This window comes from Lissotriton helveticus, chromosome 3_1, assembly GCF_964261635.1.
Source record: "Lissotriton helveticus chromosome 3_1, aLisHel1.1, whole genome shotgun sequence".
NCBI lineage: Eukaryota > Metazoa > Chordata > Amphibia > Caudata > Salamandridae > Lissotriton > Lissotriton helveticus.
In genome coordinates this window covers 988,813,050-988,829,990 of record NC_136061.1, presented here as the reverse complement: position 1 = coordinate 988,829,990, position 16,941 = coordinate 988,813,050, and positions in this window count along the sequence as shown.

The window sequence follows — 16,941 nt, the reverse complement described above, 5'->3', positions numbered from 1 at the left end:
TGGGGTGGCCATGCTCTTCAGTGGGGATGGTGTCTGAGGGCGGGAGTGTTTGGCTTGTGTCTGTTGTGTGCTCCTGGTGCTGTACCTTTTCGTTGACGCAGGTGAAGCGTTCACACTGTCATCTGATGTGGCCACTGACTGGAGGGTGGACAAAGGCATCTGAGCTGCAATGGGAACATGTGCCTGTTGAAGGGCTGATGTGACTGTGGATGACAAGGCCTGGACTGTACGGTGTAGCCCACCCACGTCTGAGTGTATGCCCTCCATGTATGCAACCACCTGGCCTAATTTCTTGTCATGGTCACTGAAGGCATTGAGCAGGGCGGTCTGTCCCACTAAAGCTGGCGCAGGAGCTCAACACACTCTGCACTGAGGGCAGCAGGGGGGGCAGGTGCAGGGGCAGCGGTGCCAGGTGTGAATGTGACTCGTCCCCTCTTAGTGACATGGATACGGGCAGCACCAGAGGAAGTGGATGGGAGGCTGGGCACTGACCGCTGGGTGGTAGATGATGAAGCAGACTCCCCATCCCCTGTGCCTGCCAACATGGATGCATCCCTGCTGGCATCTGATGATGTGGTACTCTGTGTCTCTGGCACAGATTCCTCCTGCATACTCTGTCCCCCTCACATGCACTGGTAGGCTCTGTGTCACTGGCCTCCGGTGCAGCTGTAGTGCTACTCTCGCCACCACTGGTTTCTGGCTCATGCTCCTCCATGGTCTCTTGCGAATCTGCATGAGAGAGAGATACAGGGTTGTGTAAGTGTCATCATCTGGTCACACGAATTACAAGCAATTCAGTATAGGAGATGCCCAAATCTACATGGTAACCGCCACACCCTGCAATCACTGTGCAGCAACACACTACATAGACCACAACAGTGCCTGTCACAGAAAAATAATGCCATGAATTAGCCATGTTGATGCAACACAGCATTACTCCCTGCCCGTAGATGGAGTGCCCCCCCCCTAACTCTCCCTGCCCTAGGGACATGATATCGATACAACACTTATTACCAATGTCAGACCTTCATGGAACAGGAGGGGACAACACACACATCTATTAGGTCATTACAGTCCACAATGCCAAGTAGGCCATAGCACAAGCACCATGTGGTAACCTGGGGCACATTGTTGTCTGATGTGTGGGCCTCAATAATCATGGTGCATGAAAAGTAGGCATACATGAAGTCACACTCAGAAAGTTGACACTGCAGTTCACCCAATTATGGATTCCCCACACTATCCCAATGAAGAATGACCATGTGGAGCCTAAACCATCTGGCAATGCGAAAGTACATCAGGGATTGTCAGTCCAGTAAGGCCAGGGTGGGCCAATGCCTGATAGAACGACACATCACAGCAGCCACTCACATTACACAGCACATCACAGCACCGCACGCACATCACATGGGTCTCCGGTGCCACAGGCCCTGTACACAAGCATCCACTCCCAGCAAATGTCACCCTCCCCAGATACTCACCACCCCTGCCTTGCTGCCGATGATCCCTCAGACGTGCATCCAGGTCTGGATGAGTCACTGCCAAGATGCGGCCCATTAGTGGAGTCATGCTGCGCCGGGCCAAACGCCCTGTGCGTGGTAGCAACCCCAAGGTCATCTCTGCCACTTGCTTTGCCAGCCGGCTGATGTCGTCCCACCTCTTGTGACAGTGGGTGCGTCGTCTGTTGGAAACCCCCAGGGCTCGCACCTTTTCTGCAATGGCCCTCCACAAGGCCTTACGCTGGTGTACCTTGAGAGAGAGGTATGAGAGAAAAGAAGGGTAAATGTCCAGTTACACAATGTCAGATACCAACATCTATCAGAACAGTAGCAAGACACAGACTCATGACTAATTGTAACCTTCCTCCCTCCAAAACGGCGGGACCCCTCACAAGGGCACTATGCATGGCCCAGACATTTGTGATTGCTTGCACACGTTGGGGCGTATAGGCTCCATGATATTCCCACAAATGCATGATGCCTCAACACAATATGCATCGACAGAAGTGTGTAGGTCTGCAGTAGTCCAGGGCATAGATGGGGCATATCTACTATTCAGTGTGAAGGAACTGTAGCAAGGAGCATGTAAGTTTGGTGATGTATAATCGTTTTGGTGTGCATGCACTGAATCTACTCTCTGGGTCACACTGACTCAGACTACAGGTGCACACAGAAATATTCACACATGCAAATACTGTCCTGGATCCTACATGGCTATCAACCGTTGGCTCTGTATGTCTGACAACGTAACACCCACCACACACACATACAAGTCCAGGCATATAAAAGAGTGACATTGTGACACACACACTCCCTTGCCCTGGAGACAGTTTGTCTGTCAGTGTTTCACACATCACCACACCACCAGGCATATACTGCAGCTGCACAACTACACGTCTGACACCCCCCTGCCTTGTAGCTACCATCATGGTGACTTACCACTACATTGGGACCACCAAACAGCCTTGGGTCCTGTGCCAGCACCTCGCCACAAGGACCTCCAGCTCCTCACTTGTGAATGGACTGGCACGGATCTTCTCTGTCCTTGCCATCCCTGTGGACATGTAACACCTGTGGTGGAAGTGAGTGGTAAGGGGTCCCAGGCAGAAGGCTCCTCAGGCAGCAGCAGGAGAGGGTCCCAGGCAGCAGGCTCTTCAGGCAGCAGCAGCAGAGGGTCCCAGGCAGCAGGCTCTTCAGGCAGCAGCAGCAGAGGGTCCCAGGCAGCAGGCTCTGTGAGCATTGGAAATGTGAGGCTCACTCCCACAGATTTATAGCCCCCTGGGGTCGTTTGGAAGCTGCAAAGCAGCAACAATTGTTTGTCCAGGTCTGCCTCTTTCAAAAGTATCCAATGACCGCCTCCGCCGTGGTGGAGCACACCTTCCGCGACTTTCAAATCTGCATCATGCCACCGCGATCATCGCTCCCATTGGCTGAAGGCAATGCTCCATGGCGGTGATGCACCGCGGTTGTCCAGGGTGCGCTACCGCGGTGGTGCATCATTCAAAAGTATCCAATGACCGCCTCTGCGGTGGCGGAGCATACCTTCCGCGACTTTCAAATCTGCATCATGCCACCGTGATCATCGCTCCCATTGGCTGTAGGCAATGCTCCATGGCTGTGATGCACCGCGGGTGCCCGGGGTGCGCAACCGCAATGGTGCATCATTCAAAAGTATCCAATTACCGCCTCCGCGCTGGCGGAGCATGCCCACCACCATGTACACATGTCCATATGCCAATGGCTACCGCACTTGTGAAGGGGGTGGTGCTGGCGTCACACTGCCGGGGACAGGCGGTAGGTATAGCTATTTTCATAACCATTAATGGCTATGTCATTCCTGAACACTGTATCAGTACACAGCAGCAGCATGGTGAAGGGCACATCATCGTGCACACAATGCCATAATTCCATGTCATCCACAGGTGGACGCACATTCAGTGTGACACACTTTGGTCTGTGGTCCCTGCCATGTTAGTTATGCATTTGATGGCTGATGATGCTTGACACTCTTGAGCTGGTGTTAATGATGTAGTACAAATCAATTTGTTGTGGGTCAGTGATGACCTTGACAAGGCTTATGTCACTGCATTGTATCGTATCAGACTGGTGCATTCACAACAGCTCATGCATACAACTGAAAGTTTTCCTGATACTGTGATCATTGTGTTGATGGATGTGTGCAGAGTTTACATGATACATTGAGGTGTGACAGGTACAGCAGATGGGTATGATACAGACATGGTAATTTCCAAAACATTGGCGGATGTTGCATCACCTTGCCTGCACATGTGAATTGTGTTCTCCAGTATGTGCACATTCACATTCCCCGATGTGTTTGTGGCACTTGTGTATTGTCAGTGGAGAGGTGTGCCCTCTGTGTGTATCAAAAGGCCACCCATGTAACCTGGTGTGCCATGCATCTCTCAGGCAGTCTTTGTTTTTCCATGACATCATTGATGGCATGTGCTGTGGGCATCTCATGATGGTTGTCACTGACATTTTCAATTTTACATCTCAACTAGGAGGAGGCCAAATCTCCTGCGTCACATGACACTGCTGGAGGACATGGAGAATGAGGCAATAATACGGAAATTCCGACTGGATAGACCAACACTGAAGATCCTGTGTGATCTATTGGAGCCCCACCTGCAGCCTCGCCGTCACTATCCAACGGCATTCACACCCACATACAAGGTGATGGCAGCACTCCACTTTTTTGTGACAGCTTCCTTCCAGGAGACCGTGGCTAGCGCTGGAGGGATGCCGCAGCCCATGTTCATCATGATGCTGAGGGATGTTCTTGCAGCCGTGGTGCTATATCGGAATCGCTACATCCATTTCCCTAGGGGAGGAGAATTGGCTGCCATGAAGGGGGACTTCTATCCCCTTGGGCGCATCCCACATGTTGTTGGTGCCATCGATTGCACCCATGTAGGTCTGGTGGCACCACAGGCGACGGAGCACATTTATAGGAACCGCAAACATTATCATTCCATCAATGTGCAGGTGGTGTGCCTTGCGGACATGACCATGTCTCATAGGTGTGCAAAGTATCCTGGCTCGGCGCATGATTCGTACATCATGAGGAACAGCATGGTGCCACGGATGATGGAGAATCTGCATCCCGAGCATGCTTGGATTGTGGGTGAGTATGCCTACTGATATGGCGTGCTGTGTGTTACTTGATGTACTCTGGCTGTGCAACATTGCAATGGGTGTTTGTCATTCACAGGTGACTCAGCATATCCCAGTAGGCCATGGCTGTTGAGCCCCCTCAGGAATCCCAGCACCCCGGCTGACATCCTCTACAATGAGGCCCATGGCAGGACCCAACGGGAAATCGAACGAACTTTTGCCTGCTGAAGTCAAGATTCTGCTGCCTTGACAGGACCGGAGGTGCACTGGCATACTCGCCTGGGAAGGTGTGCAAGATCATTGTGGCATGCTGTATGCTGCACAACCTAGACATCCACAAGGGGGTCCCCCTGCTCCTGGATGATGGTGAGGAACCAAGGCCACCACCTGCTCAAGGACCTGAGTCCAGTGATGAGGACAGCGGCGAAGAAGAAGGAGTAGACCTGCCCCAGCAGCTCATCGAACGCTACTTCACTTGAAGGTGGGTGACGAGGTACAACGTGTACATTGTCTGGTGTGGTTGCTGTTGTTGTGAAGGGCTATGCGCGGATGTAACAGACAGGCACACGTTCAGTCACCTGTGTGTGGTAAATGTGACATTGACGTTCCATATGGGGACGTATGCTGGACCCTATTTGTTCACACCTGCAGCCCATTGTCTAGTATGCCTGTTGTGTCTTGTGTATGTGTTGTGAAGTGTTCTGCCTGTGATGCCACAATGATACCAGTGACTGTTATTCTGTTGTGTCTCCCTAGGTGCTACAGAAGAATACTGCCCTACATACTGTACATCATTTGGACACATCATGGACATTGTCAACACTGTAAATATTGCACTAAAAACGATAATGCACAAAATCAGGTGCGTCAGGTATTTTATTTTGAAAGTGGACATGTGAATTGTGCGGGAATATTTACATGAAGGTGGGGAATGAGCAGTGAGTTGACAGTCCTGCTCGATGAGATGCAAGAGTAGACACCACATGGATGTGGTGACCCAGTCCAACAGACAGATGCCATTGCCAAGGAAGTGTGGGGAAAGACAGTCCAAACAGTGAATGCAGTGGGGAAGAGGGTTGTCATCACGGCTGGCTCCGTGACTGGCGTGTGGCATGTGCTTTGCCTCCGGAGACTCCCAGGCTCTTCTTCGGACGCCCCCTAGATCTTTTTGGTGGGGGGGGGGCCTGCTGAATGGCCAGCGGCGTCAGAGGACTTGCCCCTCTTTGTTGGCGCCGGGGAGGATGGTGCACTGTCATCCTGATGCACAACAGGAGGGGACGGAGGTGGTGGTTGGGACACAGGCCTGTCCCTCTGCAACGCCACTTGCTGGCCCATGAGGTCCACCATCTGTCCAAGGCGGTTGTCGATGGACCTCATCAGCAGGATGAGCTCCCCTAATAGTTCATCCAACCGGCCACTTTGTCCCTGGACCTCTTGGTATGCCTCCACAACTCTGGTGAAGTGGCCCAGGGATGGTGTCCACTCCTCCCGAGGTCTGGTGGTGACCCTGGCTCTCCCATCTGCTCTGCTGCCACGGACCTCTTGCCTTGCCACTGTGGGTCCACGCACTCTCTCCCTGCCCTCCACAGTTGTTGCTGTGGGCTGGTCATCCCCTGGGACAGGGAGGGTGCTGCAGGTAGTACTGGTGGTACTAGTGGCAGTGGCGGTGGCGGTGGTGGTGGTGGTGGCTGCGGTGGAGGCAGAGGCCGTAACGGCAGGGATCTGCTGTGCTGTTGTTGCAGCAGACCTGGTGGTGGGGAGGATGGGGGCTTGGGACCTCTGGGTCTGTGGCACACCAGATGGGCCGGGCCGGAGCTCATCGTCTAAACTGTCCTGGGAGTCCACATCTGAGAGTCCATGTGCCGGGGGTGGAGACTGGCTCTGCTGGCCATTGGGGTGGTCCTCAGCAGTGAGTTCTTCATCACCTGTGGAGTAGATGGGGAATGGTCAGTGATGGGCACTGTGCAAGTATTGTATCATCTGCGTAGCATTGACTGTCTGTACACGACACAATTATGAAGTCACCAGTAGTACAATTCATGGCAACACTGTGTGTAATATCATAGTGCAGAGGAACATCATTTACTCATACATGTTGAATGTCAATGCATTGCATGCAATTGTTGTTGCGTTTAGGGATGTAGGTCTACCACACACACACACACACATCAGGAAGAGTTAAGACACCTACTTACATGTTAAGTGAGGGTGAAGAGTGCAATGGCTGACACATGCTCCTGGGTGGGGGTGGCCTGAATCCTGCTCAGCTGTGGGCCAGGGGGCATGGTGGGAGTGGTAGTGCAGGCCTCCCTCCAACAGACAGACATCACAAGCAAGATAGCTACCTACCTGTTAGGTGAGGGTGAAGAGTGCAATGGCTGACACATGCTCCTGGAGTGTGGGCCAGGGATCATGCTGGGAGTGGTAGTGCAGGCCTCCCTCCCACAAACACCCTCCCCGTGAAGATGGCTACCTACCTGTAAGTCTGTTTGATGAACTGTGCAATGGCTGACACATGCTCCTGGGTGGGGGAGGCCTGCATGCTGCTGGAGTGTGGGCCAGGGGGCATGCTGGGAGTGGTAGTGCAGGCCTCCCTCCCACAAACACCCTCCCAGTGAAGACGGCTACCTACCTGCAAGTCTGTTTGTTGAACTGTGTAATGGCTGACACATGTTCCTGGGTGGGGGAGGCCTGCATGCTGCTGGAGTGTGGGCCAGGGGGCATGCTGGGAGTAGTGATACAGGCCTCTCAAACCCAAACAGTGCTCCAATACAAGATGGCTACCTACCTGTAAGTCTGTTTGTTGCACTGTGCAATGGCTGACACATGCTCCTGGGTGGGGAGGCCTGCATGCTGCTGGAGTGTGGGCAAGGGGGCATGCTGGGAGTAGTGATACAGGCCTCCCAACCCCCAAAAATGCTCCAATACAAGATGGCTACCTACCTGTAAGTCTGTTTGTTGAACTGTGCAATGGCTGACACATGCTCCTGGGTGGGGGAGGCCTGCATGCTGCTGGGGTGTGGGCCAGGGGGCATGCTGGGAGTGGTAGTGCAGGCCTCCCTCCCACAAACACCCTCCCAGTGAAGATGGCTACCTACCTGTAAGTCTGTTTGTTGAACTGTGCAATGGCTGACACATGCTCCTGGGTGGGGGAGGCCTGCATGCTGCTGGAGTGTGGGCCAGGGGGCATGCTGGGAGAGGTAGTGCAGGCCTCCCTCCCCCATACAGGCCTCATAAGCAAGATGACTAGCTACCTGTTGGGTGAGGGTGGACAGTGTAATGGTGTTTAGGTATTGCAAGGAAGTACTTCTCAGTGTGTTGTTTGGCATTTGTTTGTACTTACCAGCCTCCGCTCCCCCGGCTACTCCTGTGAGACTCTCAGGAAGCAGTATGGCAAGCACCTTCTCCTCCCATGGTGTGAATGTTTTCGGTGGGATGGGAGGGCCACTGCCAGTCACGTTCGCCAGCGTCCCGTTCTTGCTCCTCCTCTCCTTGACAACCCTCTTGAGATCATGCCACCGCTTCATGATCTCCATCTTGGATCTTGGATCTTGTATGTGTGTTATGTATTTGGGGGGCATGGCTACTTTTATTTGTGCAATGTTTGGCATCACTGCGGTGTTTTGGCATTGTCCGCCATGTCTTTCATGTCCCGTCCGCTGCGGTGGCTATGCTGCAGCTCTTCCGCTGTTTCTCCCATTCAACCCTTTGCACGTCCGCGGCGTTCGGTAACAGCGGTTCCGACCGCGACACCCTCGGGGATATCCTAATTTCCCGTGCGGTGTGTCCGCTGTCCTTGTGGCGGGTTGTTGCTTTTCCGCAGCTTTTCCTACCCCCGCAGTCGGTTTTTGGCCATCACCGCCCGCGTCGGACGGCTTTGCTTGGCCCGCTACCGCCGCGGTCGGTCTTTAGTGGCGGTTGATCCTAATGTAGCCGCCGGTGTATCCACGGTGCAGGCGGGCGGTTGGTTGATTGATTGATTGATTGAATAAAATTTATACTGCGCAAACAATAACCCGAAGGTATCAAGGCGCCTAACAAAATATATCATAAGCATGGGCATATCACCATTACAGATAGGCCTGCACAAATAAATGGGTCTTCAGGGCACTTCTGAAGGCCTCAAGAGTGGGTAGAGATCTTAGATCTAGAGGGAGGGAGTTCCACTATTTAGGCGCCAAGGTGGAAAAAGCCCTACCCCCCCCATTTAGCCCTCCTAAAGCGAGGGGCTGACAGAAGAAGTTTACTCGAAGAGCGCAGGTTCCTAACAGGAGTATGGCGGGACAAGATGGATCCTACACCCGTGGCACTGTTTTTAGCCAATGCCCTATAGGTCATACACAGGATCTTAAAATGGATACGGTACTCCACGGGAAGCCAGTGCAGCAGCTTTCTAGCTGCTGTAGCTGAGGCACGTTTGGGGAGATCAAGGACAAACCTGGCAGCATCGTTCTGGACTACTTGCAGGCGCTGCAGTAGACTTTTATTCAGTCCCACATACAGCGCATTGCAGTAGTCCAGTCGTGAGCCAATGAGGGCCACTGCCAGCTGTTTCCTTGCCTGTAATGACAGGTAGTGCCTGATCCTCCTAAGGATATGAATAATGCCCCAGCAAGTGGAGATGGTTCTGTTGACCTGTTTGTCCAGGTTTAGGGAGGGATCAATCATAACCCCTAGATTTTTTGCAGAGGAGGTGGGAGTGGGACAGGCTCCCAATGAGTCTGGCCACCAAACAGATGACCATACATCCTCTTTCCCTCCGAACACCATCACCTCCGTCTTCTCTCCATTCAGTTTCAATGAATTGTAAATCATCCATTGCCCGACTACTTCCATACAAGATCTAAAGTTAGAGGCGGTCGGGATATCTGACTGAGAGAGAGAGAGAGACGGGGATCTGGGTGTCATCTGCATAGGATACTATCTCCATCCCGTAAGATCTAATTAGCCTGGCAAGTGGGGTCACATAGATGTTGAATAGGGTCGGACTTAAAGCCGACCCCTGGAAGACCCCACATTGCACAGGCAGGGATGGGGATAGGTACTCCCCCCAACTTCACTCTTTGCACTCGATGGTTGAGGAAAGAAGTGAGTAGATCTAAGGCTGCTCCCAGAATCCCGATCTCCCTCAGCCGGGCTGTTAATACTGAGGGAGACAGGGTATCGAAGGCCGCCGTCAGATCCAGGAGTATCAGGAGGGAGGTCTGGCCCCCATCCACACGTGTGCGGATATTATCCAACACGATGGTGAGGGCCGACTCCGTGCTGTGTTCCCTCCTGAATCCATGTTGGGAAGAGTCGAGGCAACCCGAGTTCTCTATGAATGCAGCCAGATGTTTATTGAGATGTATTTCTAGCATCTTTGCAGGGGCTGGAAGGAGTGAGATGGGCCGGAAATTTTTTAGAACTGCTGGATCCAAGGAGGCCTTTTTAAGTAAGGGTTTTACCACCGCATTTTTCCATTGGGTGGGAAAAAGGCCATCCCTAATGGCTCTATTCATAATGTCAACCAGCGGGGGCAGAAAAATGTCTCTGCACTGTTTGAGGATCCTAAGAGGACATACATCCAAGGGGGAGCCAGATTTAATTTTATTTAGAAGGCTGTCTAGGTCCTCCAAAGAAAGAGGGGGAAAAGAATCTAAGGTGTTTAAAAAGGGTGGTTCTGCCGGGGCATGGTCCATAGCTCTCAGGGCAGGGGGCCCAATCGTAAGAGATCTTTGTGTCTCCAAGGCAGAGTGTATGTCTAAGATTTTCTCCTGGAAAAAAGAGGCAATGTTATTACAAAGCTCTTGGGAAGCTACTACGGGATCTGGAGTTTGAAGCGTTATGAGGGAGTCCACTACCCTGAAGAGCTCTTTAGGGGAGGTCAAAGAGATTGTCAAGGCCGTAAAATGTTCTTGTTTGGCCTTTATGATTTCCCTTTTATAATTCCTCAACAGGGTCTTATGGGCTTCCCTATCCTTTAAATCCCAACCAGAGTGCCATAGTCGCTCCCGTCTCCTTACTTCTTGTCTAAGAAGTCTGAGTTGTTCAGAGAACCAGGGGGCTGATGGCCTTTTCCTGGCTCGATGGCATAGTTTAATGGGGGCTAGTTCGTCCAATGCCTCAGTCACGGTCCTTTCAAACTGTGAGACTGCCTTAGAGACATTTTCCTCATGGGGAGCGAACAACTTGGGTGCCCACGGGGTAAGAGAGCTATTTGTAATATTCTTGAAATTCCTGCGAAGTTCCTTATGACTTAAGGTATTTTTGAACATATGAAAAGAAGGACAAGATAGCTCAAATGGAACTGCCAAGTGGTCGGACCATGATAGAGCGATAGAGTCCTTAATTGTCAACCTCTCGTCATTAGTGAAGATCCCATCGAGCGTATGACCTGCTCTATGAGTAGCCCCTCTAACCAGTTGGACAAATCCACAGGCTAACATAGCATCAAGCAGGGAAGCCGTCTCCTTAGCATCCTGCCTCTCCAAATGGAAATTAAAATCACCCAAGACCGTGAAGTCTTTCCGACCAAAATAGGGTTCTAAAACATGAAGAAACCGTTGTCCGAAGTCGGAACGAGAACCAGGAGGGCGATATACCAAAATTCCACTGAGGAGGGCTCTATGGCCACTTTTTATAGTAAAAAATAGTGCTTGGAAACTATCCGTGGGGTCAGAAATAGGGACAGTGTGGCAGTGGAAATGATCCTTGTAAAGAATTGCTAGTCCTCCTCCCACCCGGTTCAGTCTGTCTTGACGAGCTAAACAATATCCCTGAGGGACAGCTTCAATGAGGTCAGGACTAGATGAGTCCTTTGCCCACGTTTCAGTAATAAAAACCAGGGAGGGCTTCCTATCTAATACAAAGTCCCTGAACATGATATTGTTTTTAATGAGCGAACGGGCATTTAGGAGAAAACACTCTTCTTTCGACGTCATAAGGCTTGGGCGAGCGGGTTGGCTAGGCATATGACTAGAGGGAGGGGAAGTGGAATTTACCGTGCCAACTATCTGGCACCTACACGGAAGCGGACCCATAATATCTTCAGGCGGAGAAGAGTAGAAACATGGCAGCCCGGGTGGTTTAAGCGCCAGCAAGGTATAAGTAGAATATCTAAAGTGCGGGGGGTCAGAGGCGTCAGAGCCAGATGTCCAGCCGTCCAGCCCGGCCTTAGCACGGACAGGCACAGACGGGCTGGACTCTGGCGTGACTCCGGCGTCACCACGGCGCACTCGCAGCGCGCACAAGCTGCGCGCCATAGTGGCCAGTTAAAATAGGGCTCTAGCCAGTCAAGCTGACTGCTAGAGCGCTGGTCAACACAGCGCTTCCTCAGCACACACCCAAGATGGCGCTCACCTAAACCAGGAGCGTGAGGGGCCGGCCCGCCAAAGTAGCGGTGGGGGCACTTTAATGTGCTGCAATGCGACCAGGGATTAAGACCAGGGGAAACAGAGTGCAAATAAACAAAATGAAATACAAAAACGGGAAATTTAAAAAACGCTTGAAGCGTCCTAGAGCAGGCGAAGCTGCAGTAATAAAAACCCAAGTCTCCGCCTCCATGGAGGTCGGGGTGGTTTTCCGCCCGCTATCCTAATGACCCCCTTTGGGTTACTCTTTAACACGGAATTCTGGCCAAATTACGGCAATTGCCATGTGGCGGAATGTTTCTCTCACGAGGTCAAAGTATATCGAGCTGTCTAATGTGAGCAAGATTTGTCGTCTCCTAGCACAATTGTGTAACCCGGGTGCTCGCTGGCATTCATGAACGGTTGCGGTAAGAGGACTGGCATTCTAGTCGATTTGTAGTTGCTTAAGTAGATTGTTTACTCGAGTGGCGGCAAAATCAACTTGAATGGCTGCTCGCTCATGTGCAACGCATGTTGCCACTCGTGCTGATTTTCAGCACTGCTCACGCTACCCGCGCTACATTGTAGCGCGAGCATTGCAAGCTGCATATTTTTCTGCCCGCTGCCAGAATCCCGCAGAATCTCGTTGAGTTTTTTGGCAACTCTGCAGAATTCCACAGAGTGAAACTCTGCAAGTTCCGCCCACCCCTAGTGCTGACCCAAAGTCCACTGTAACTACTGGTGTAGTGTGCAATAGAGCTTGACAAAAACCAACTAAATGCTGTCTGTAGGCGAGTCCTAACAAAACGGACTAGTCAATCAATCAATCAAATCAACTTTATTCAAGTGTCAGAGACACACATAAAAGTATATGAACCTAATAGAATCTTTGATATACATTTCTAAAATAACCCTGATATTTAAAAGGACAAAACTAGGGAATTACAAAAACCTTGACTTTCTGCAATGAACTGCCAACTTCACGAAAGACCCTACCCTGCAGCATACCTCATCATCATCTAAAAGCTGTAGAAAACGTAAGGTCACTCTTCATTGTGCAAATTTCCGTGTTTTACTTTTAAAAAGGAATTTAAAATCACATAGAATAAGTAGCAGAACATTTGAAAAAGAAAATAATGTGAAGAAGGGACTATTGAAACACGTGATCCCACGGACATGTGGACATTGTGGGAAACAGAGCAAATATATGACTGCCCCTGTTCTAAAACGGAATAGAAAAGACCTTTCCCATGCTGCAGAATAAAAAGTAAGAAAATTAGGCTGAAAAGAACGGCAACTCAGTCGCTCAGTGGTCGTCATCGCTAGTTGACATTTAAATAGCCCACAATATTGCAGTGGCCTGGCATTTCAATGTTTTCAGTAGTCCGCGTAGGATTTTTCACTGGCCTCCATTGAGATCAGAGTATGAGTTTTTGTCTGGATGTGCAGTCACAGGAGCGAATGATAATGGACCTCTGTTCGTTGATAATGTCAACCGTAGAGTTGTGACTTGTGAGTTTGATGCCTGGTACCAGGGCATTGGAGCAAGGAGCCCATGTCTTCGTTGTACCTGTGCCCATTGCCTGCCTGTATTATGTTTGCGTACGCGTGTAGCAGATAGCTGGTGAACGCATATGTAGGCTGTCGTGTTTTCACAGTTTATTTTTTGTGGATCTCAATGGTGTTTTCTGAGTGTTTTCCAAGCATTTTGCTTATCAGTGTTTATTCAGCTGCCTGGCCCCTAAAATAGATAGCAAATATGTTTTTCCAGTGTTCACAAAACATGTTATTTTTTAAAGTGAATATTATCAATCACATATTTAATTTAAAGAAGTAATGCAGGATATGTAATGGGCTCTCATTTGCAGTGTGTCCAGTGGATTTACTTTAGACTGGGCTAAGCACAGAATGTCTGCGTGTTGCACACTTACTTACACCCACTTATCAGGGATGAGCAATGTGCTGACCCACTGCCCCCTGTAAGTACTAATGTCAGGCGCGCAACACCCGTTGAACTCACCTGGCTTGAGCCCCCCCCCTGTCCTGTGTGGCAGCCCGGGATGAGACAGATCCCGTGCACACACAGAGCCGCACCCGAACGTTTCACAGGTCTTTAAAAGACCATTTGAATGTTAATTGGGCCTTGCAGTTGTTTCACCCCTTCTAAGAGCCCCTGCAGCTCCACTCTGCCTACTGATTAAAGGTTCAGCCCCCCACCCCCGAAATTTTTTCTTAGCTCCCCCCGAAATTTGGCTCTAGTTGCGCCTCTGACTAATGTAGTATGTAATGTGTGTCGACAATAAATACTAAAAGCTGACAAAAAATACTAAAAGCTGCCTGTAGGCAAGAACTAACAAAAATTACTAGTCATTTTAGACTGTTTTCTGCCCATCGTGTAGGCAGCACAGAAGACACAATTACACACCCTATAAACATAGTCCCGCTACAGGAGACAATAAAAGGCACACTGACGGATATAGTCATGGAACATTGTAACAGACAGTAATCACAGCCACGGTGGCATACATAAGTACACTAGCATACAGAAGTTAAATCATGCAAGTAAACACTCTCTCTCTCGTTTTCGCCCTCTCTCTCTCTCTCTCTCTCTCTCACACACACACACACACACACACACATATTGCCACATAAAGTCACAGACACACAGTTTCACATAACCATGTAAACAGTCACATAAAGAGTCACACACGCATATGCGCACAAATAGTCACACCTACAATAGAGGCACATAGTAGATAAACACACACACACGGACAGTAAACAGTCACATACATGCAAATAGACACACTGTCATATAAAACGTTTTATACATATATACAATCACAGGCACAGTCACAAAAGTCTCTCTCACACACACACACAGCCAAATGAAGACACTGGCTGACACCTATATAAACAGTCATACAAAGAGACACATCATTTATAAACAGTTACACAGAGTCACATAAACAGTCACACACACACAACACGCTATTTTGTTATACTCAATAGTTCCTGGGAGACCTGGGTTCCTATTTTCGGAAACCCGAGCAGCCTTATTATCCGCCTCCGGTTCCCAGGCCCCGGGCCAGCCGAGGAGGCAAGTTCTATTCCTGAAGGGAGACTCGGGCGGCATTCCTGCCTCGTGCCCTGCGCTCACAGCCAATGGGAGGGGGGCGCTGGGGACTGGGCTCCTCGGCGCAGCACTGGGAGGTGGGTGGGAGAGACTCGGCCTCCGCTGCCCGCAGGGCTCGGCACAAGAGGAAAGCCTTTCTTTCATAGCTGGCATTTTTTCAAGTGACAGCAGCAGCAGTTTAAGTGGGAATGAAAGGTGTATCTGTGCCCGCGGGCTCTTTCTACTGTGGGTCTGGGGACATGTGGGGGCAGAAAAGACAAAGCTGAATAGAATAACTACCTGCCTGAGACCCAGGAGATATATATATCTCCAGGTGGGAGGGAAGCCGTTCTGCCCACCTTGCACAGACAGACTGCCCCTGTGGAACAAGCGCTCTCTGTGATCCGAGGCGCACTCGAGCGTGCCCGGGACGTCAGGGCAGACAACACAGGTTTGCCGAGCTCATAAAAATCTCCTTTGTTGTCTGGCGGAAAGTTACACTACACCTGGCTCTACCTAACCTGATGTTAAGCAGCGCGCACCTGACGTCCGTGAAAATGGACGATGTCACACAATCCTTGTCCAAAATATACTTAAAGCCAAGGGCAAGAAAGAGAAATGCATTTCGGGGGATTGTTAAACTGCGACTCTGACTGTATCTCACGGGGTTACTCGACAGTCTCTCGTGGGAACTGTCTTTCTCAGGCGCTGTATGACATGTTGTGAAGCAGCTCTCTGTATAGAGCAGCATTTGCGCTGCCTGGCTCCATACTGGAGACTGCTTTAGGTTAATTTCATTGGGTAGCGTCTCTGCTCCACCCTGTGGCAATATTTTTTTAATTTTTTTTAAAAGACCTTTATTGTACTTCACCATCATACACAGCGTCTGGCCTACAACCCCTTGGGCCGGCCGCAACGTATTCACAGTTACTCTATAGTATCAATTATATCACAGCCCATGTGCCGACATCCCAGGGGTACGGCGGCATTTTATAATCCAGTGAGCACAGAATTCACAGAAGGATCATAAATCTGAGTAGGTCCATTTTTATATTTAAATCAACTAAACTTGTAAGTAGCGTATCAAATGTGGAAAACGACATAAACAATCATGTGCGTAGTATTTGGAAAAAACGTAGTGCAAATGCAGGTAAGTCCCCATCGATAAACCTTCTACAGTTAATGGCTAAATTCCGGAAGGAGCAGAAAAACCCACCGTACAGCACTGAATCGCGGGAATGGGACTCTTAGTCTAAGAGGGCCTCGTCCGGGTCAATCTGGGGCGGTTCACAAATATCTCCCCTGAACTTATTCCATGCCCCCCAGATCTGCCCCATTTCCTGGGGCACCCCCGATGCACGAACACCGCTTTTTCGGCAACCATCGCTACATCCATGTCCCTACACCAGTCCCTCAACGTAGGTTAAGCTTCAGCACCCCACAGTCTGGCTATGTTTCGCTTTGCCACCATCATCCCCAGCATGGCCCAGTCCTGCTGTCGAAGGGTTAGATCCGTTGCATCCCATACGTTTAACAGGCAACTCCGGGGTTCAGGCAGCAGGGATGGTATATGGTACGCATCACAGCCGCCCAGAACCTAGCAACCCGACCACAGTCCCAAATAGTGTGATAGAACGTACCCCTCTCCCCACATCCACGAAGGCAGTACTCGTGAGAGGTCTTCCCTATCTTGTGCAGGACTGTTCTGGTGTAATACGTGCGGTGTAGTATTTTCAACTGTACCAATTTAAGTCTGGAGGGGATCGCTGTTTCCCGCGGCGAGGAGATAGCCTCCTGCCATTCTGAATCCTCAAAGTCGCCCACATCACTCGACCAGCTCAACCGCAACCTAGCCAACCTG